Raw genomic sequence first — 24,538 nt, 5'->3', positions numbered from 1 at the left:
GGTTAAAAACTGATCTAAATCACTCCATGACCTAAACTGTCAGCTTTACTTTGAAATTATATCCTTAAAAAAACATCAATAACAATAAGATTGAATATAAAATAAAAATACAATTAGAAAAGTAAAGAAGGCTTATGGAAATCAGAGCATTAGCGTATTATAACCTCCACCAGGAGGTATTGTGATCACTTTGCTTTGTGTGTGTGTGTGTGTGTGTGTGTGTGTGTGTGTGTGTGTTTGTTGGTTGGTTTGTTTGTGTGTTTGTTTGTTTTCATCTTCAGTGTAAAACTCTTCCACCCATCTTTCCCAGATCTTCCCCACAGATAGGCCTAGGCCCTGGGACCAACCCAGTCCATTTTGGTCCCAGTAGGACAAAGTTCAAGGTCACAGCAAGGTCACAACATCTACAGTTTTCCATCTGTCATCACTGAGACATTTTCCAAAATTCATAATAAATTCAAAATGACTCTGATTCTCCTCCAGTTGGATCCACCTGTAGCTTAGAACAATCTCTTGTATGTGGAACTAAATTGTCCACATCCACTGTGGAATGTGGACTCTGTGGACATTTACACTGAACATTGAAAATCCCATTTCCCACACATTTAAAATTAGAACTCAACTAATATTGATGTGAATTGAATCTAATTGGACAGACACATGACTGGGACCAGATTCAACTGTTTCTGTGTATGGAACAACCTGGAAACTGTGGAATTTAAACAGAAAGAGTGGATCCACACATGCACAGAGTTCAGGGTGAAGGAGGAGCTCTGAACACTGGTTTATTTGAAGTCATTCTTGCTCCCTCCTTATTGGTATTTGTGCCTTTATAATAGTTTTGTGTTATATTTCCTATTTAGTGTTCTTTTGGTAAACAGCCAATTAGTTTCCCATGATCTCAGAGGTTAGAAATTAGACACTGGCACTAGGCACTCTCTCTCTTTCTCTTTCTCTCTCTCTCTCTCTCTCTCTCTCCCTCTCTCTCTCGCTCTCTCTCTCTCTCTCGCTCTCGATCTCTCTCTCTCACCAGGTCGTGCTCATCAGGCTTTGCGCTGTCGTCCTGTAGCGCTGTGTCGGCTGCTCCTCCTCCTGTTTGTTCGCCTTTAGTGTTTGTTTGACCAGGAGAGTCTGGACGTCATGTTTTCAGCTTTTGTTTTTTGACAGGACTGAGTTGTGGGTTGTGTTCGATAGGGCAGGGGTAGCGGTACGTGGTCAGCTCCTACGGTTCTGTACAGGGTTGGTCTGGCCCACATACCGTCCTTTTGTGAAGTTGGCCGGCTCACCCTGGTCCTTGTTTGAAACTTTAGTCCTTTTTTTAGTTTTAGGGCACAGGAAGGGTTAAAGAGAAAAAAGAGAAAAATCAACACCTAACCTTAACAACTGAAAACAAAGAACTTTACAATTTGAATCCTTTTGTCTCCTGTGTCCTCTGTTAAATATGTTAGAACCATCAGGACATAACATGTAGTAAAAGTGAAAATACCATCCAGTTTGAGCATTCCATTTTAGCTGTGTGTGACTTTCGTCACCAGTTTTTCATCAGATCTGTAAAACAGAGTCATAGCATCAGTATCATGAATCTTTCCGTGATTACACACCTGAGTCTCTTCCCTCATCGTGAACAGTTTCAAAGTGTACTCCACCATAAACAAACCATGTGTTAACAAACAGAGGTGAGAGGTCACTTGGACATTTTCGTAAATTTGTCGTGCTTTGTGGGAAGTGGAACTCCCCGCAGCTGCATTAGCAAGAGGCAATGAAGCCGTTTCTGTGTATGTTGTCGTTGCGACCTTAATGCGGCTGTTAAACCACATGCTAAACATGAGCTTTTCTGCCTTTTTGTTATTTTCCCCAAATACGTAAAAGTATAATCTAAAGTAATCACTGCATCAGGTTACGTAGCTAAACAGCTAGTTAGCAGAAAGTACCTAAAAGCAGACAGGTGACTGGATTTATTTATGATTGTTCACAGTATTCCATCCATGCTTTTATTTTCTGAACTGGCTTTATCCTCACCAGGGTCATGGGGGTCACCGGAGCCTATCCCAGCGACTTATGGGTGAAGGCGGGGTTCCCCCTGGACATGTGACCAGTTCATCACAGGAAGGGATGGGAATTGATAAGAATTTAACGATTCTGATTCCATTATCGATTTTGCTTATCAATCCGATTCTCTTATCGATTCTCATTGGGTGAAGGAATAAAAGAGTACAAACAGGTGTGTTTGCATGAACTGTCTTCTATATTTCCATCTGCACAGAAAATAGAACATATACAATATGAACTAATAATAAGAACAGATGCAGTGACAGTCAAACTCCAGACTCTTTACTAATTCCTCTGTTGCTGCATTTCTACTACATTGAACCAGTTCCACTCTGCTCGTCTCCTGTTGTTGTGCTCCTCATTTCCTTTCCTCTACCTTCACAAACTTGTATTTGGGTTCCACGTTTGTTTCCCGCACCGGAACCAGAACTGGGCCTGGTGTTCACTCTGCCGCTACATTCACAAGTGTCACTAAGTAGAGAATCAAATCTGTGACATTCCTGTAAATGAATCACATGTGGACGAATGTTTGAACAGACTGGAGGGATTCCACCTTTAGAAGAAATGGAAGCTTTGACAGAGTTCACCTGGACCTGGTGTGGTCTGTTTGGACCTGGTGTGGTCTGTTTGGACCTGGTGTGGTCTGTCTGGACCTGGTGTGGTCTGTTTGGACCTGGTGTGGTCTGTTTAGACCTGGTGTGGTCTGTTTGGACCTGGTGTGGTCTGTTTAGACCTGGTGTGGTCTGTTTGGACCTGGTGTTGTCTGTTTGGACCTGGTGTGGTCTGTTTAGACCTGGTGTGGTCTGTTTGGACCTGGTGTGGTCTGTTTGGACCTGGTGTGGTCTGTTTAGACCTGGTGTGGTCTGTTTGGACCTGGTGTGGTCTGTTTGGACCTGGTGTGGTCTGTTTGGACCTGGTGTGGTCTGTTTAGTCCATTTCTGCTTCAACTCCATGTTGTCTTCGTTCTGACCAAAACAATGCAGCGTACATGTGACATCATAACGCATGCACAATGAAGGTGGAGTCGATAAGCAGAATCATTAAGCAGGCAAACGATTTCAAGGAATCGAGCTACTGGGATCTGGTTCTAAAAAAGAACCGGTTCTCGATTCCCATCCCTAATCACAGGTCTGAACATATAGAGACAAACAGTCACTGTCACATTCACACCTATGGACAAATTAGATTAACCAATTAACCTATCAGAGCATGTGTTTGGATGGTAGGAGGAGCCAGAGTACTTGTAGAGGACCCACGCAGACACGGGCAGAACATGTTAAATCCACACAGAAAGGCCCCACCCCCATGGACTAAAGGCCCCAGCCCCATTGAATGGTGTTGGAATGGAACCCAGGACCTTCTGTGTGTGAGGCACCAGTGCTAACCACTGCATCACCATATTTGCAGTATTGTAAATGAAAATATTTAGAATATTTTGGACAGATTTGTAATATTATGTTGTATTTCAGATGCTAAATGACGTAAATCTACAGCTTTTGTGTATTTAACCTTCAAAATGCGCGGCTGTTGTAGAGGTTAGACATATTTTGTTGTCGTTCAGCCCATAAACTCCACCACCGTCTTCTGACCTGCAAATGAGCGCCTCCTGGGAGTTGTAGTCGCTATCTCGTCCTCCTACTAGAAGAAGATAATGAGGATTACTTTACAGCGAAGACGATGATGAGGTGTTTCCAGCCTGTCTTTGTTTTTTAACATGACACACCACTAGAGATGGTTGGCAGATCTGCATTGTGTCTGATTAGTTTCTAGGTGTAAAACATGTCGTTTCTCTGTGAGCTGCTCTGTTGTCACGTCTATAGCTTATTTTTATTTTTTATTTTTTTTGCATTGTTTTGCATTCTCCCTGAAGTCTTTATGCCGCTAATGTATTCGCTGATTGAGTCACGCTGAATGCGGGCCAGAGCCGCAGCATTTGCCATGCTAATTGCTGGGAGATAAACAGCAGCAGTGCCCTTGCACCAAAACAAGAAGACTGTTTTTGTGATGGAAGTGACTCCTGAGTTTCTGGCTCTTATTTTTTTTTTTTTTACCTGGGAGAAAGTGGCTGTGCATCCAAACAACAACAAAAGGCAGGAGGCATGAAAGCGGCTGTTTACCCCCCTGAAAGCTCACCAGGTCATCATTGGCCTAATTAAACCGCAGAGTATTTTTAGATTCCTGAGATCCTGTCAGACTCGGAGCCTCTGTGTGTTTATCTGCGCGGGAACAAACAAAAGTGTTTTAAGATTTATTGCCAACTGTCATGTTAGCTCTCCTCCTGTCCACGGTGTGAAAGCGAGTCCTGCTGGGAAGCTTTACATCAAACGGCCCCTTTAGAAACACCTTTAATTACTCTCCTTCTCCAGCTCTCTGAAGTCCTGGCTGTGTTTGGCTGTCGGCTCGTCTCACTTTCTGCAGATACGTCTGGATCGGATTCAAGCTCCTTCCTCTCGCCTGCACATCCTTCACCACTTATCCCCTACGTCTCTCATATTCAAATGAGATTCTACAGCCACAAATGAGTAAAGTTTATTTATACGTCACTTTTTATAGAGGAGACATCGCCCAGTCGTCAGCGGGTCAACAAAGAGTTTAACACGACTAAAATAGCACCGTTGGATACGTTTACACACGCGCTATTATCACATGAGGATATTAGCGCCTTCTGTTACTATTCCACTTGGCCTTATTCCAGATGTATAATTTTCCAATTAAAGGTTCAGTGTGGAATATTCACAAACGCTCATGTACTTATGTCGTCTGTTGTTCTGGGAGATGAGTGTTTGATGTTAGCTAACAACTGTCTCTGCGGCTAACATTTAGGATAACAGCCAACAACACAGGAGCTCTGGAGGGATCAGATCGAACTTCCTGTGAAAATCTGTAGTTTTTCAAAGCGTCTCTTGTGCTTCTTTGCATCTGCAGTATTCTGCGACATTAAATACCGTTAGCTTAGAAATACAGTCTGATAATGTCACAAACTGTGTCCCTGCGTCTCATATTCTAATGAGATTCTACAGCCACGAATGAGTAAAGTTTATTTATGTCACCTTTTGTAGAGGAGAAATCACCCAGTCGTCAGCGGGTCAACAAAGACTTTAACACGACTAAAATAGCACCGTTGGATACGTTTACACATGTGCTAATATCACATGAGGATATTAGCGCGTGCCTGAATATGAAAATATTCTGTAACTATTCCACTTGGCCTTATTCCAAATGTATAATTTTCTGATTAAAGGTTCAGTATTCACAAACGTTCATGTACTGATATCATCTGTTGTTCTGGGAGATGAGTGTTTGATGTTAGCTAACAACTGTCTCCACGGCTAACATCCAGGATAACAGCCAACAACACAGTAAAACAAAAACTGGAATCCAATCCAACTTTATTTGTAAAACACTTTAAAACAACCACAGTGGACCAAAGTACTGTACAGAAAAATAAATACAAACCAAAATAACAGAGTCAAATACAAGAACAGATTAAAAGACACAGAAAATCTGTTAAAAAAAAAATTTAATAATTTAAAAATAAATAATTAAATAAAAATACAGAAAAATAGACAAAATTTAAAAGATTAAGTACAAGAATAGATTAAAAACATAAAAAAGCGGTACAACAAATGAGAAAAATAACCCAGTATGTGTGTGTGTGGGGGGGTGTGATCCATAACTACCATAACTTCCACTGGCATAAAACGAAGTCAAACCTCACATGCTTTCAACGTCCGACTCCTGACTTCTGTTCCTCCATTATTCAGTAGATCTTACTCGACATGTTCAGTACTTCTACCTGGTTTCCACTGGACCCCCTCCACTACTCTATGGACCCCCCACAAATGCTGGGCCCCACGAATTTGTCCCGTTTGCCCCCCTTAACGGCGCCAGACTCCCAGACTGCGGTCCTCCTTGCAGACCTGGACCGGGTGGAAGTATGTGCTTTTCTTTGGATTAAAGGAACCTGCAGGTCCGAGTGTTTGTGAAGCATTACCTTATTAAAGTGGTGACCCACAGCGTCTGCTGGCTCCGGAACAACACTTCCTCACCGTCCAGTGAAGAGTCTTGAACATGTTTGAAATGGAGCCGAGTCCTTTTCATCATCTGGAACATTTCCAGACGTTCCGACCGGAGCCAGTGGAGTCTTTGCAGGACCGCAGACTCACATTACAATAAAGAAGCTGCACTGGCGGATCTCTGAATGTGCTTTTTAGAAAACTGTCAGAGGTTATACTGCTATGAATATGTATGAGCTATTAAAACGATATTTCGGAGCTGAACTTTGTTTCCTACGAGTCTTTATCGTCTCTGAATGCTTCTGTGTGGAGAGTTTTACCCATTTTCCAAGGACACTGTTGGACTTCTTCTCTGATTACCTCCCTGCAGTACAAGTACTTCCATAAAGGTGTGCTCGGAGTACTACTTATGGAATACTACTTATGGAATACTACTCATGGAATACTACTTATGGAGTACTACTCATGGAATACTACTTATGGAATACTACTCATGGAATACTACTTATGGAGTACTACTCATGGAATACTACTTATGGAATACTACTCATGGAATACTACTCATGGAATACTTTTTGGAGAATTCATGTTTTTTCCGTTAAAGGATTCTGACTGAAATGCACCTTAGTATCATTATTAACCTGTAACGTCTGTTTTAAAACACATTTTCTGCTCATCTTTGGTTCAGAACATTCAACCAGGACAGGAGTGGGTAGCTGGTAGAGCAGGTCGTCCAATGAACAAAGGGTCGGCGGTTTGAATCCTGGCTCCGTCCACATGTGGAAGTGTCTTTGGGTAAGACACTGAACCCTAACTTGTTAAACTGCATTGACCGTTCGGTCCAAGAACCTGAATATTAAGATCCTGTCGATGGGAAAATGAATGTGGAAATGTAGAGTTCTCCAGAAATTAGTCCATTAGGGGCCTTACAGACCCTTACAGACCCTTACAGACCCTGTAGACCACATTGGACCTGAGACTGGTGACTCACCATCCTCACTGTAATGGAATGTGAGTGATACTGGGATTTTTGGTATCGATCTAATACTAAATAAATATAGTGCTAGTTCTAGTATTACTTTAGTAGCACATGTGTTTTAATATTTAATTCTGAAGCCTTTGCACAGTCTTACTTTTTCTTAATACTCTGGTATTTTTTATTTGTTATTTTTCTTATGCAGTCCCTTTTGCACTAAGTTTCTGCTGCTAAATTGAACAGAGCTGCTAAACTGATTTACATTCGTTGCTTTTCCATCGGACATCTGCACAAAACTTTAGCGATATTTACTAAATGTCGAAAAAACAGAAGTGCATAAAGTTGTTTTTTCCATTAAATCACAGATGCGATGATTTGTTTAATTACCCTAGATGACACGAGAAGTCATTCTGTAAACATGGCAACAAACGTAGATATCGTGTTGATTTACAGACTAGTAAGTTCTTCTAACTAACTTACGAACTTCTAAAATGAGTTGGTTTCCTGGTGTGTCCACATGTTTCTTTTAAAACTGTTTTTCTTCTCTTGTCGTAACGTCTGTCAACATCTGTTTTTTTTTTATTCACATGACTAGTTGTGAAAAAAGGTCTTTCCATTACAGTTTTGCGTGGTATACCATTTGCGCAGCACCTGAAAAACCACCTCTTTCCAGCGCAAAAACTTTTAATTGAAAAACAAGAGTTTTGGCGAAACTGTCATTTTTCCATTAGGTAAATTTTTGTGCACAAGTTATATTCACTAGGGATGGGAATCCAGAACCGGTTCTTTTTTAGAACCAGATCCCAGTAGCTCGATTCCTTGGAATCGTTTGCCTGCTTAACGATTCTGCTGATCGATTCTGCCTTTGTTGTACATGTGCGATGACGTCACACGTACGCTGCATTGTTTTGGTCAGAACGAAGACAACATGGAGTTGAAGCAGAAACGGACTAAACAGACCACACCAGGTCTAAACAGACCACACCAGGTCTAAACAGACCACACCAGGTCTAAACAGACCACACCAGGTCCAAACAGACCACACCAGGTCCAACCAGACCACACCAGGTCTAAACAGACCACACCAGGTCCAAACAGACCACACCAGGTCCAAACAGACCACACCAGGTCTAAACAGACCACACCAGGTCCAAACAGACCACACCAGGTCCAAACAGACCACACCAGGTCTAAACAGACCACACCAGGTCCAAACAGACCACACCAGGTCCAGTTGAACTCTGTCAAAGCTTCCATTTCTTCTAAAGGTGGAATCCCTCCAGTCTGTTCAAACATTCATCCACATGTGATTCATTTACAGGAATGTCACAGATTTGATTCTCTACTTAGTGACACTTGTGAATGTAGCGGCAGAGTGAACACCAGGCCCAGTTCTGGTTCCGGTGCGGGAAACAAACGTGGAACCCAAATACAAGTTTGTGAAGGTAGAGGAAAGGAAATGAGGAGCACAACAACAGGAGACGAGCAGAGTGGAACCGGTTCCATGTAGTGGAAATGCAGCAACAGAGGAATTAGTAAAGAGTCTGGAGTTTGACTGTCACTGCATCTGTTCTTATTATTAGTTCATACTGTATATGTTCTATTTTCTGTGCAGATGGAAATATAGAAGACAGTTCATGCAAACACACCTGTTTGTACTCTTTTATTCCCTCACCCAATGAGAATCGATAAGAGAATCGGATTGATAAGCAGAATCAATAATGGAATTGGAATCGTTAAATTCTTGACGATTCCCATCCCTAATATTCAGACATTTTGAAGGTCAATGGAAAAGCAACTCTTGTTCCTGTGACAGTGACAGTAAAGATGTATTCTATTCTATTCTGTTCTGTTCTGTTCTATTCGATCACCAATACCGATACTTTGTACTTGAAACGTCCTGATCATTAATAATGTTGTGATTTTGCCTTTAGTTCGTTGATTATGATAATGATAAAACACAGGACAAAGATTTTAGGCAAATAAACATGTTTTTTTTTTTTTATTAACTAACTACAATATAAAACAGTTTAACAGTCTAAAATACTAAAATAATTGACCTTTTACCCTTTGTTACTACACACATGTTTGAGAAAAAGTCACTGGTGTAAAATAACAAAAAACCAACAATGTAACAAAAAATATGAATATAACAAGGTCAGCAACAACAAAACTCTCTCCAGTTTTCTGCACATTTCCAGAACGTGTCACATACAGTAAAACTCTATTTGTTTTGCTGAACAGTCAATTAAAAAGGTTCAGAATGAAATAAATGGTTAATGAAGGAGTTCAACTTTAACGTCCTATTAGTTTTTTTTTTTGTTTTTTTGTACGACATATGCCTTCCACAGTCAAATTTACACCAAATCATTTTTTTTATGTGCACCTGCCTCTTGAATTTTCCTCCACTCCTTGTATTTTCTTGTGTCATTTAATGTGTACGTATATTTAATGGACACGGAGCCTCCTCTTGTCGTTCCCTTGAAGCCTCGTGGCACTTTCAGCAGGTGTTTATTTTCACTTTTTTTTTTATCCATGAAGAGGTTATTAAGCCATTTGCTTTTGTTCTCATTATTATTATTATCAGGCCCTTCATGGGAATATTTTCCATTTTCTCCTCTTAGTTAAATTGTTTTTCTCCCCTCATTAAACCATTTTCACATTAAGCTTTTTTAGAATTTCTTCCATTTGGTGATAAATGTTACAGATCACTTGTACAGAAGTGCAGACGTCGCTAATTAAGTTTATTTGCCGCTTTAATTTTTCCTCATTTTCTTGTAACGTGGCAGGTTCTTCCCGTAATTATTTGGGCTCCTTTGTGCTGTTTTATCTCTCTTTCTATCCTCCGCTATCCGCTCGCTCTCCGTGTCATCTCCGCTAGTCTCTCGACCAGCTGACCCGGGGGACCCAGATACTTTAAATTGATTCTTTCCTTTTTTATGTCGCCGCGTTAAATTGAAACCAATCCCCAAATGCTTTAAGAGCTCAAACTGCAACCTGACTTCCTGCCTGTCCTCCCCCATCTGTGCTGAAAGTGAGAGAGGGAGAGGAGGACCGGCGGGATCATGGGAGGATGGGGGGGGATGGGGGGGGGGGGGGGGGGGGGGGGGGGGGGGGGGGTGTTTGATGGCGGCACTCACACAATGAAGCGACAGGGTTCGTTTCGTCTTCGGAGGATTTGGTAAATCCGGAACTGTGTCGAGCAGCTTTAGACAGAAAGGAAAGGCCCGCCGGAGCAGAACCAGTGAGCATGACAACCAGCTTTATTTTATGTCATTGTATTCAAATTTACTACATCCCCAACACTTATCACCCCCCCGCCACCCTCGGCACACACAGGCCCACTTTGAAGACGGATCACCGTGGAGAAAGAACACATTTTCCCCTTTTTCCAAAGTCAGATTGGCACAAATTGAAGCGGAGGAACTTTTTTTAAATGTGTGTCAGTGCTGCACAATGGAGAGCACGCTGCAAAAAATGGACACCTTAAGCCGGTGGAGTCAGCGAGTCACGGTGAAACGTGTCTTTTTTTATTGAACAATAGAGTTAAAGTTAACTCTGTACATCCATACCACGGTGTGTACGATTTTCAACCTCAGGGGTAAAACTGGAAGAACTTTTTTTTGTATCAGTGCTGCACAATGGAGAGCACGCTGCAAAAAATGGCCAACTTAAGCAGGCAGAGTCAGCAAGTCAAAACATCTCTTTTTTTATTGAACAATAGAGTTAAAGTTAACTCTGTACATCCATACCACAGGTCTACAATTATCAACCTCAGAGATAAAACTGGAAGAGCTTTTTTTTATGTGTCAGCGCTGCACAATGGAGAGCACGCTGCAAAAAATGGACACCTTAAGCTGGCAGAGTTGCAGAGAAACGTCTCTTTTTAAACAGCAGAGTTAAAATGAACTCTGTACGTACATACCACGGTCTACAATTATCAACTGCAGAAAAAAAATTGGGGAAAAAAAAAAAATTTGTGTTAGTCCTGCACAATGGAGAGCACGCTGCAGAAAATGGACACCTTAAGCCGGTGGAGTCAGCGAGTCAGAGGAAACATCTCTTTTTTGTTGAACAGTGGAGTTAAAGTTAACTCTGTACATCCATACCACAGGTCTACAATTTTCAACCTCAGAGATAAAACTGGAAGAACTTTTTTTATGTGTCAGCGCTGCACAATGGAGAGCACGCTGCAAAAAATGGACACCTTAAGCCAGTGGAGTCGTGCTGAAACGTCTGTTTTTAAACAGCAGAGTTAAAATGAACTCTTTACATCCATACCACAGTCTACAATTATCAAGGCCAGAGTTAAAACCAGATGAACTTTTTTATATGTCAGCGCTGCACAATGGAGAGCACACTGCAAAAAATGTTATGACTTTTAAGGTTTTTTAATGACCTGCAGAAACCCTGTAAATGGTGGTAAATCATTTCAGAAAGGTTAAATAGAGGAAAAATTAATTTGGGAACTGCCACAAAAGTAGCTCTGGGTCTGTATTTTTACAAAGTGTTTGTAAAAACTAAAACAAACTGTCGTTAAAGTCAAACTAATATTTCTCCAAACAGAAGTGAAGCGCTGAACTGGACTAACACATCCACACGTCTGTCTGACAGACCTACTGCTGCTGGACTTGGACATAAAGTGCAGGAGACCACACCCACATCCCCCAGAATCCTTTGGGACCGGCATCCACCTCTTTTAATTAAAGCCGGTGTCAGTGCCCCCCCCCCCCCCCCCCAGCGGACCCAACAACAATAACGGTGTCCAATAAGATGTGACGGCTGCAGACGTGACCAGCGCTGAGCTCCTGTGTAAACAAACTACAGACCAACGAAAGGCTGGGTTTGGACGGACGCCACGGCAACACTGACGGATGCCACGGCAACGGTGACGGACGCTACGGCGACGGCCCCGAGGGAATGATTTTAGACACTGAGTTTTTCCTCATCGTCACCTTCTCTAACAGGACGATGGAAGAGGTGGGGGGGGGGGCTCTCAGTGAAGATGGTTTTATCTATCTGTGAAAAACACGCCTCTGAAAGCTCCTCTGAAAGTGTCCTTCATGCTCGGCGCCGCTGTGAGGACGGGGAAGCCTGTAATCTACAGACTGCTCCCGTGGTTCCAGCGTTGGAGCGGCGCTGGGGGAAGTTTCCCGCTGAGCTCCACCTCATCCTCAGATTTAAGCCCAGGTGTGATCATGTGACCGGTCACCTCCGATGCAGCTGGAGGACCAAAAACTACAGAGATGTTCACAGACGAAGGAACACTAACAGGAGCTGGGAAACATCTGCAGCTTTAAGGTAGACAGAGCAGGGCCGTCGAATACAAGTTCGATACCGGTGTACGATACCGGTGTACGATACCGGTGTACGATACCGCATATTTAGTACTGATGTGATGCAAAGTATATACAGGGCCAGTATCGCCGATATTGATACGATACATTTCAATAACTACAAAAGCACTCGGAGAGCGCAGACCTCCACCAAGGCAGATCACCCCCCCCAAGGTTCTAATAGTTTTGGATTTTTCATTCTAGTTTAGTTTTAGTTAGTTCAGACTTTTTTTTTCTCTAATTCAGTTAGTTTAATTAGTTTTTAGAGCAGGTTTGATAGTTTTTCTTAGTTTTTTGTTTTCTTCTAAATGCTTAGTTGTAGTTCAGTTGTAGTTCAGTTGTAGTTCAGTTGTAGTTTAGTTGTAGTTCAGTTGTAGTTCAGTTGTAGTTCAGTGGTCTCTTTTCTCTTCTTCTCTGTGGTCGTATTCAAATCAATCCCAGACAGGACTCTGCTGCTTTAGTCTCCATGTTTCCAGGTAGAGTGGGGACCAGAAGACGACTGGAAACCACAAGTGAACACAAGTGACGGAGCAAAAAGTGTCGGATGGTGCTGCTAGCTAAAATTGTTCAAGCGAAATAAATCAATTTTATATCAATCCAACATTGACAAAGATGAAAATGAAGGGAATTTTATCCATAATTTTTTTAATCTGTTTTAGTTAGTTTTGGAAACACACAATACAGTTTCAGTTAGTTACCGTTTTTTTCTTTTAATTATAGTTTTTATTTATTTCAGTTAACAAAAATGTTTTTTCAATTGTAGTTTTTGTCATTTTGTTAGTTTTCGTTAACAATAATAACCTTGAGCCCCCCCTTACTATTTCTGTCATAAGCTTCTGCAGAATTATTTGGATCTTTGAAAACCTCGCAGATTCGAGCAGATTCAATATGTGAGTATTTTACATTTTCCTGTAGTTTAGTTGTCTTTACCGCTGGGATCTTGGAAAAAGACCATGGTTTGTGTTAAAATATATATTTGTAGAACAGGATTTTATGAGAAAAGCCCTCGCAGAGCAGCCCCCCCATTCTGTTCCTACAGTGTCAGTTCTGTCCCAACACCTTCTGCACTTTCTCTGGAATAAGAATAAATGCAGCGACATTTACAGGACAGAACTTGTTTCAGTAGATGTGCACTAGTGGTGTGCAGTACTGTTTATTTAGGTATCGATCCGATACCAAGTAAATACAGGCCAGGTATCGCCGATATCAGTGTTGATCCTGATACGTTTCAATAATGAAGGTGGATGCATCATCGAATTGCTAAATCTGTTAATTTTCATGACCTTTAAGTGTTTTGTGATGTTTCCTTTTTTATTATTAAACAGTTCAAACCCAGGACAAATTAGGGCAGAGTTTATAAGTAAATACAAAATACTTTATTATCAAAATAAGTTCTTCTCAGAAACAATAGAACAGTAACAAAACCATTTTTCCTCATACATTGTCATGTCAGATTTAGGACCACACATGAAAGTGTCCTGGGTCAGATTAGTGCTGTTCAAACTGTCTTCAACAGATCGGATACAGGTAACATATGGGCAAAAAAAATCAGATTTGGACCACATTTAACTGCAGTCTGAACGGAGCTGTCTTTTTCTACGCTGATTTGTACAGTTTCAGTCATTTTAATGTGACTTAACACTCCATCAAACGCACATCTTCTACTGAAACAAGTTCTTTCCTGCAAACGTCGCTGCATTTATTCATATTCCAGAGCAGGTGTCGAAGGTGTTGGGACAGAACTTCCACATTTTAGGAACAGAATGGAAACCACCACCCTGTTGATAGTCTGCGTTTTTGACCTAGGGCAACAAATTTGGCGTCACATGATTAATCGGACCATTTTAGCCCATAGTTAGCGGGCACATTTATGATTTTGTCCTCTGTTTGACAGTTTTATGACGTAGCATCCGATCATTTTGTGTAATTTTGGATAAAACATCGGGACTCAGCCTGACAACATACAACATTAAGTCCTCTAGAAAACGCTTAAAAATGTGGCTTTGCAAAGATATTTATGATTACAAGTTGGGAATTTGAGTCAGAATGGAATTTTTTCACCCAACTCTATATTTTATCAGCTGTGTGTTGAACAGTCGTGTCTTGTTCTTTAGTCTTTGGTCTGTCCACATTGTCCTTCCGCCATTTGGAGTCATTCTGTTTCCAAAGCAGAACCATAAAGTCTCCCTTAAATGCTCATAATTTACTTCAGAAACTACTCGACTCCTCTGTTGTCCTTTATTAAACCAAGAAACACCAGAGCAGAACAGACTTTTGCCAGTTTTTATTAATGGTGGAGGTAAATCAGTGCATTATTGAGCTGGTTTGTGAAAAAAATGGGGGCTCATCCGGGACTCAACCTCATGATCTCCCACTATAAATGAACGTTTAACCCTACATCGCCCTCTGTGGCTAAAGGGTTCAGAGGTCAGACATGAACCATGACTTCCTGGGTTGTGATGTCAGAGTGACGTCTTTTCAAAGTCATTTCTGGACGTCCACTTTCAGTCCACTGAAGGGGTTGTTTTGTTTTGTTCTTTTTTCGGACGTCTAACGAATGTCTAATGTTGACATCTGAGGGTAAGGGCTATTTATAGTCCAGATGTGGTCATTATGGACGTCTGTTAAACATCAAATTTAGACTAATTCCAGACATCATTTTTACACGATCACTGTTTCAAGGGAGTGAAGAACATGTTTTCTGTACCGGCTAACTTTCCTGTAGCTTCGGTTCGGCAGCTCGTTGAACGACATCTGCATTAGACCTTTGTTTGGGAACTGTGTGTTGTGTTGTCGGATGTAATGTCTGTTCACATGAGCGACGAGGCAAAAACACACACAGCAGACTTTCTTTTTCTAGTTTTCCCACTTGGAAACAGAACCAAGGGAGTGGTTTTTCTGATGTTACCAAGCGGGGACGGATTGTGTGGGTCTCCACAGTACGACGTACGGACGTAGTTTGTCTTTGTACGGTACAGGTTTTCATTTAACGGACTCGTTTCAGCCGTAGACTGAGGGGCTTCAGGTTCAGCTGGTTGTAGAATGGTGGCCTCTGGGGCACCAATAACGGGGGGTAAACGTGACAAATTCACGGGGCCCAGTGTTTGTGGGGGCCCCACAGAGCAGTGGAGGGGGTCCAGTGGATACAGGGGAGAAGGTGTGGAAACTTTGTGTAAGGTCCGCTGTGTGAGACGCATAGAAGCCAGGAGTGAGACGCAGAAGGAAGGTCCAGTTTCAGTTTTGTTTTCACGCTAGTTTAAATGATGTTCTGTGTTGACCGCATGACCCCCCCCCCACACACCAGATTGACAGGGTCCACAACATTTTCCTTTCATGGGGCCCACAGTTGGTAGCAGTGCCCCAGGGCGGCGTCTCATTGTTTACGTCCCAGAATGCACTGCGCCGTGGCATCGGTTGCCAAGCTCTATTGGCGAAATTTAAAAAATGACTCAAAAATCTTACTGTTGTATTTACTTGACGAACAAAAAGACAAATATCAGGCAATTGAATTTAATATTCCAATTTTCATTTTTGTGTTTTGAAACTGAAAAAATATGTTTTAGTTAAGCGTTACATGGACCACATTTATTAGTCATGTGAACTTCCTGCACCTGTCACAGATGTCAAAGTGGTGTCCAAAAATGTACGCAGTTCAAAGGTCAAATGTTGAACGCCAATAGGACGTCCAAGTTGGGTCATGTTTGGACATTCAAATGGTGGACCTAGTTTGGACATCGAGTCCATGTCCAGAATTGAACATGGACTGACCGACCCAATATAGACACAATCTGCACGTCTGTCTGATGTCCGGTGTTTAGTGCAGTGTAGTTCAGTTTAGTTTTCAACTTTGGGGTCGGGACCCCACATGGGGTTGCCTGGAATTTCGAGTAACTGATAAAAATAAAAATTTACTGATAAAAAATATATGGTAAGTTAAGAGACACAATCCCATCCATATCAGACAAACTGTGGTTGTGAAACTGCAGCACTGTGCTTCTGTTTGTGTCACATGTTCACTGTGGTCAGTTTCAGATGCTGCAGCTCTTTCATAATTCATAGTTTCAGTTCTTGTTTGTTCAGTATTAATTGTCCTCCTTGTAAATCCCAGCTGGACTGACTGGACAGATCCTGAGCCTTTGTGCAGTAATCTACACCTGGATTTACTGCCTCTGTCCACAATAACAGACATTATATAGACTAAACGTCCACAGTAATAGACATTATACAGACTAAATGTCCACAGTAATAGACATTATATAGACTAAATGTCCACAATAATAGACATTATATAGACTAAATGTCCACAATAACAGACATTATACAGACTAAATGTCCACAATAATAGACATTATATAGACTAAATGTCCACAATAATACACATTATATAGACTAAATGTCCACAATAATACACATTATATAGACTAAATGTCCACAGTAATAGACATTATACAGACTAAATGTCCACAGTAATAGACATTATATAGACTAAATGTCCACAATAATAGACATTATATAGACTAAATGTCCACAATAATACACATTATATAGACTAAATGTCCACAATAATAGACATTATACAGACTAAATGTCCACAATAAGAGACATTATATAGACTAAATGTCCACAATAATAGACATTATATAGACTAAATGTCCACAATAATAGACATTATATAGACTAAATGTCCACAATAATACACATTATATAGACTAAATGTCCACAATAAGAGACATTATATAGACTAAATGTCCACAATAATAGACATTATATAGACTAAATGTCCACAATAAGAGACATTATATAGACTAATGTCCACAATAATACACATTATATAGACTAAATGTCCACAATAATACACATTATATAGACTAAATGTCCACAATAAGAGACATTATATAGACTAAATGTCCACAATAATAGACATTATATAGACTAAATGTCCACAATAATAGACATTATACAGACTAAATGTCCACAATAATAGACATTATATAGACTAAATGTCCACAATGATACACATTATATAGACTAAATGTCCACAATAATAGACATTATACAGACTAAATGTCCACAGTAATAGACATTATATAGACTAAATGTCCACAATAATAGACATTATATAGACTAAATGTCCACAATAAGAGACATTATATAGACTAAATGTCCACAATAATACATATTATATAGACTAAATGTCCACAATAATAGACATTATATAGACTAAATGTCCACAATAATAGACATTATATAGACTAAATGTCCACAATAAGAGACATTATATAGACTAAATGTCCACAATAATACACATTATACAGACTAAATGTCCACAATAATAGACATTATATAGACTAAATATCCACAATAATAGACATTATATAGACTAAATGTCCACAATAATAGACATTATATAGACTAAATGTCCACAATAATACACATTATACAGACTAAATGTCCACAATAATAGACATTATATAGACTAAATATCCACAATAATAGACATTATGTAGACTAAATGTCCACAATAAGAGACATTATATAGACTAAATGTCCACAATAATAGACATTATATAGACTAAATGTCCACAATAAGAGACATTATATAGACTAAATGTCCACAATAATACACATTATATAGACTAAATGTCCACAATAATAGACATTATACAGACTAAATGTCCACAATAATAGACATTATATAGACTAAATGTCCACAATAATAGACATTATATAGACTAAATGTCCACAATAATACACATTATATAGACTAAATGTCCACAATAAGAGACGTTATATAGACTAAATGTCCACAATAATACACATTATATAGACTAAATGTCCACAATAATAGACATTATATAGACTAAATGTCCACAATAATAGACATTATATAGACTAAATGTCCACAATAATAGACATTATATAGACTAAATGTCCACAATAATAGACATTATATAGACTAAATGTCCACAATAACAGACATTATATAGACTAAATGTCCACAATAATAGCATTATACAGACTAAATGTCCACAATAAGAGACATTATACAGACTAAATGTCCACAATAAGAGACATTATATAGACTAAATGTCCACAATAATAGACATTATACAGACTAAATGTCCACAATAAGAGACATTATATAGACTAAATGTCCACAATAATAGACATTATATAGACTAAATGTCCACAATAATAGACATTATACAGACTAAATGTCCACAATAAGAGACATTATATAGACTAAATGTCCACAATAATACACATTATATAGACTAAATGTCCACAATAAGAGACATTATATAGACTAAATGTCCACAATAATAGACATTATACAGACTAAATGTCCACAATAATAGACATTATATAGACTAAATGTCCACAATAATAGACATTATATAGACTAATGTCCACAATAATAGACATTATATAGACTAAATGTCCACAATAATAGACATTATACAGACTAAATGTCCACAATAATAGACATTATATAGACTAAATGTCCACAATAATAGACATTATATAGACTAAATGTCCACAATAAGAGACATTATATAGACTAAATGTCCACAATAATAGACATTATATAGACTAAATGTCCACAATAAGAGACATTATATAGACTAAATGTCCACAATAATAGACATTATATAGACTAAATGTCCACAATAATAGACATTATACAGACTAAATGTCCACAATAATAGACATTATATAGACTAAATGTCCACAATAATAGACATTATACAGACTAAATGTCCACAATAATAGACATTATATAGACTAAGTGTCCACAATAAGAGACATTATATAGACTAAATGTCCACAATAAGAGACATTATATAGACTAAATGTCCACAATAATACACATTATATAGACTAAATGTCCACAATAATACACATTATATAGACTAAATGTCCACAATAATACACATTATATAGACTAAATGTCCACAATAATACACATTATATAGACTAAATGTGCTCTAACATTAATGTTTATTTGCAACATAGTATAGCTAACTATTACATGATCAAAAACAAATTAATTTTAGCAAAAAAAAAAAGTCTGTTTTGAACATCTGGGGTCGACAGAAATGTGTGACATGAGCCTAAAAAGGTTGGAACCACTGTGTTAGTATTTGTTTATTAAACCCTCTCCAGGTCAAATAAAACCACAAACACCTGGACTGTCACATGTTCTGCTCTAAATCTGTACTCATCTCCAGCTCCTGTTCAGCAGACGGTGGGTTTAGTCCTGGTCCAGACCTTTAGCGGCTCCTGATGTTCTTCCTCTGCTGACATATTCTCCGACAGGCCAGTTTAACATTTATTATTCACCGTCTGTGAGGTTTTATTTTTGCTAAATGTTAAATCTTTCTATAAATACTGGGACACCTTCAGTGGATCCAGGACTCTGCCTGCTGGCGGAGCTCCGGCCCTCGGGTGCTATCGATACTCCACCTGAAACATTTCCATTCCTCCTCCACCTCTGCTCCTCGTTACCGACACCAGTCAGCAGCTCCTCCAGACTAGTGCGAGGTGGCGTTGGGGACGGGGAACCCTCAGCGGGTCCCATTCCACCGTTAGCTGGAGCTTTAATGATCCCCGCAGGGACTTAAAGAGGACAGAGGAACCCGCCGCAGGACCCCATCCAGGGTTGGGGATTTAACCCCGAGCGTCGTGGCGGAGGAGGAGGCGGGCAGAGAGGACGACTTACAGCGGAAAGGTTGTCGGTTCGACCCCGGACTGTGACGGGCGGTGGCGCCGTGCCAGGGACGATAGTGAGCCGGTGTAGAAGTAGAAGTGGAGCTGAAGTCCATGTGGACGACGACTGAAACACAGAGAAACCCACCGAGTTTTAAAGATACGTGGACTAGGAAAGGATGTTCCACCTGAAGAGAGCAGATGTATGCTATTTCAGTTTGATATTCAGTGTTGAAAATGTCAGTTAAATGTGGATTAGAGCGGGGCGACAGGGAACAAAAATCATATCACAACAATTTTTTTTCATATCAGATGATATCAACATGTGTCGCAATATAAATCAAATCACTATTTTAAGTTAGTGGATGTGGGCGGGGTTTAGTGCAACACTGTTATCAGATGTGGGTGGGGTTTATTATGACGCTGTTTATGGATGTGGGTGGAGTTTATAATGGCATTGTTAGCAGATGTGGGCGGGGTTTATCATGATGCTGCTTGTAGATGTGGATGGGGTTTATTATGACACTTGTTGGATGTGGGCGGGGTTTATCGTGATGCCATTAGAGGATGTGGGTGGGGTTTATCATGACGCCATTAGTGGATGTAGGCGGGGTTTATGATGACACTGTCAATGGATGTGGGCGGCGTTTATTATGGTACTGTTAGCAGATGTGGGCGGGGTTTATCATGACACCACTAGTGGATGTAGGCGGGGTTTATGATGACACTGTCGATGGATGTGGGCAGGGTTTATTATGACACTGTTAGCAGATGTGGGCGTGGTCGTGTTCTCCAGCTCCGCCCACTTGTTTGTGTAAAACCAACATGGCAGCGCCCATGTTCCACGTTTTAGACTTAAAAACCAAAACAAACCAGTTGGTGGTGTCACAGAGTGTAGATCCAGTTCCATACAGTTCAGTTTATTCATGTGTTTGAGAACCTACTGTTTATGACCAATAAGATAAAAACCAACTCATCTATTTGAACCAGTTGTTGATTTGAACCCACCTTATTATTTGGTGCAAAAATCTGAGAATCTGTTCCCAGTGGACTGATTATTTTTGCACATGTGCACCAAGGTTATTATCGTTAACGAAAATGAACGAAATGACGAAAACTAGAATTGTATAAACATTTTCATTAACTGAAATAAATAAAAACTATAATTAAAAGGAAAAAAACATAACTAACTGAAACTGTATTGTGTGTTTACAAAACTAACTAAAATGGATAAAAATTATGGATAAAATTCCCTTAGTTTTTGTTTTTGTCAATGTCGGATTGATACGAAATCGATTTATTTCCCTCAAGCAGTTTTAGCTGCTGGCACCGTATGATATTTAAGGGTCCGTCACTTGTGTTCACTTGTGGTTTCCAGTCGTCTTCTGGTCCCCACTCTACCTGGAAACATGGAGACTAAAGCAGCAGAGTCCTGTCTGGGACTGATTTGAATAGGAGCACAGAGAAGAAGAGAAAAGAGACCACTGAACTACAACTGAACTACAACTGAACTACAACTAAACTACAACTGAACTACAACTGAACTACAACTGAACTACAACTAAACTACAACTGAAATACAACTGAACTACAACTAAACTACAACTAAACTACAACTGAACTACAACTGAACTACAACTAAACTACAACTGAACTACAACTGAACTACAACTAAACTACAACTGAACTACAACTAAACTACAACTAAACTACAACTGAAATACAACTGAACTACAACTAAACTACAACTAAACTACAACTGAACTACAACTAAACTACAACTGAACTACAGCTAAGCCAGTGGTTCCAACCTTTTTTGTCTCATGACCCCATTTTAACATCACAAATTTCTGCCGGTCGAAGACATTCAAAACGGAGACTTTTTTTTTTTTTTCCTAAATCTTGTTTTTGATCATGTAACAGTTTACTATACTATGTTGCAAATAACGTTAATGTTAGAGGACATTTAGTCTATATAATGTGTATTATTGTGGACAGAGGCAGTAAATCCAGGTGTAGATTACTGCACAAAGGCTCAGGATCTGTCCAGTCAGTCCAGCTGGGATTTACAAGGAGGACAATTAATACTGAACAAACAAGAACTGAAACTATGAATGATGAAAGAGCTGCAGCATCTGAAACTGACCACAGTGAACATGTGACACAAACAGAACCACAGTGCAGCAGTTTCACACACAGTTTGTCTTTTATGGATGTGATCGTCTCTGTCAACTCAACATCTATTTTTTATTAGTAATTTTTTTATTTTTTTATTTTTTATCAATTACTAGAAATTTCAGGCGACCCCATTTGAATTTCAGGTGACCCAACGTGGGGTCCTGACCCCAAGGTTGAAAAACACTGAACTGTTCAGCATTTAGAAAAAAATGAAAACTAATAAAAACTTGCGAACCTGCTGTAAAAACTAATTCAAATGAACTGAATTAGAGAAAAAAAAGTCAAAACTAAATAAAACTAAACTGGAATGAAAAATCCAAAACTCTCAGAGCCTTGATGTGCACTTTGTGTTCATGCTCTGAGGTTTTTATGAAACTGGGCCGTTCTGTTGGAGTTTAACGCCTTAACGCGACATTTGACCTGTTTTTGTTCCGTGTTGGAGTCCAAAGCAGGAACACAGAGCAGTTCAGTGTGCAGCTGCATCACTGTTGTCTAATTAGTGATGAGACAAACCCTGGGAGATTCAGTTTCCTCGTTAAAGTCGTCCAAATAAAGCCACGCTAGTCTCGGGCGGCGGAGTGTTGACTGATGTCTGAATCATGATAAAGCTTCGTGAGCCGCCCCGTCAGCCGGCGAACAGGAGGGAGGGGTCTTGTATTTTATTTTCCCACAGTATTGAACGTGATGGTATTAACACCTCGACGTAAAGCCGTCCTCTCCAAACTGGTGTGAACATCCACCCTGTTCATCTGTGGCAGCTCGTTCTGAAGAGTTCAGCAAACAGCAGCCGAACGCAGACTGAAAACACACACACACACACACACACACACACAGAGGCTGGTACGTTCTGCACACATGCAGAGTGTGAAGGCAAATGGGACGCTGACACATGAGCACATGACAACACCACAGTTTCCGACGCCTCCCTCTGCGACCTCGCAAACGTAGCATGTGATTCACTTCATTTTCACTTTCATCAAGTCGTTCAGCGAGGCGTGATCGGCAGGTTTCTGTGAACGTACGTCTGATTTAACAGAAGAAAATGCAAATATATACACGTTTCCATCCTCTACCGCTGCCTTTACTAACCTAAGCTGTTTTGAACGGGTCAGAAAGAAACACGTGGCGTTAATGTGTCGTGAATCCATTGAAATTCTTGATTAAAATTGATTGATTTAATGAGATGTGGTGATGTGGTCGTGAACTCTTCCACCTCACAGGAAGAAAGTTCCAGTTTCGAGCCAGAAACCGAATAAATGGACTGAATAAATAATGAAAAACACAAATAGTCTTTCTTAGTGTAAAAGTGTATACATTTGGGTCTTTCCATGAAACTGGGTTTATTTTAGTTTCTGTCACTGTTCCATCTGTTTAGACCCAATAATCAAAGGTAAATGTAGACAGATTTACCCCAGGATGGACCGAATGAGGACCTCAGAGAAATGCACAAAAATATATATACTCTTGCTCTGATCCATCCCATAATTAATGACTTTTTAATCAAATACTGGGGCAAAAATAGGACCCAAATATGGACATTAAATCTGCCTAGCTGTCAGTGCATTAGATGTGTGAACATGTGTGAATGCTCTTCTACAGACTCTAAACACAGACGCTGTGTTCACTGTAGTGGTTTTTCTGGTCCACATGTGGGTTTTTCATCAGTCTCAGTCTCATTCCAGTTTTGGTGTGGAACCCTATCACTTCCATGTGGACCTCACCCTGTCCCTGAGTTGGACAGTGGTGGGTTTGCTTGTATTCTGTCTAATGCATTCTGTGATAATGGAGAATTTGGTGTAATTCAGAGGCAAACGGTCCGGATCTTCCAGGTGTTGTAGTTCTGTCTAAGCCAGTGCGTCCATGGTGGACAATCTAAGTAGAAGACACTTTGTATAATGGATAACCCCCCCCCCCCATTAAGGCTTCTCAAGAAGTCGGCTATTTGTGCAGCACAGTGACCAACCACAGACACACTAGACTGTCCCTCATAAATATTCATACAGATATGATAACTAACAGCATATAACATATTTCTGAGTCCATAAGGATGATAGGATAACCTTGTTTGAACTAAAATGGGTTTAACGAAAAGAAAATGTTGGTTTGGTCTAGACTACATTGCCCAGATTAAATAGAACTGCATGACTAAAAAGAGACTAAAATACAAGTTTCATTGACTAAAACAAAACTAAAATGTCATCAGTTGTCATCGAGTAAAACTAGATGAAAATAGTCATGTATTATTCTGACTAAAAAACAACTAAAACTTGACT

General features: G+C 39.9%; 2 long non-coding RNA genes across 2 annotated transcripts in view; one reads left to right on the top strand and one right to left on the bottom strand.

Annotated features, from left to right (window-relative positions):
• LOC115427589 (uncharacterized) overlaps positions 1–24,073 on the top strand; it is a 376,082-nt gene extending 352,009 nt beyond the window's left edge. The window contains exon 3 of the long non-coding RNA XR_003936519.1: positions 23,999–24,073. This is a non-coding gene — a long non-coding RNA (uncharacterized LOC115427589). The remainder of the gene's footprint in view (positions 1–23,998) is intronic.
• LOC115427588 (uncharacterized) lies at positions 760–24,148 on the bottom strand. Its single transcript, XR_003936518.1, has 5 exons — positions 24,079–24,148; positions 22,775–22,779; positions 21,864–21,873; positions 15,127–15,131; positions 760–771 (listed from the first exon to the last, which is right to left on the bottom strand). It is a non-coding gene; the product is annotated as an uncharacterized LOC115427588 (long non-coding RNA).
• Positions 24,149–24,538: the final 390 nt, after the last annotated feature.

Source organism: Sphaeramia orbicularis, chromosome 10, assembly GCF_902148855.1.
Source record: "Sphaeramia orbicularis chromosome 10, fSphaOr1.1, whole genome shotgun sequence".
NCBI lineage: Eukaryota > Metazoa > Chordata > Actinopteri > Kurtiformes > Apogonidae > Sphaeramia > Sphaeramia orbicularis.
This window is presented reverse-complemented; position numbering and strand designations above follow the sequence as displayed.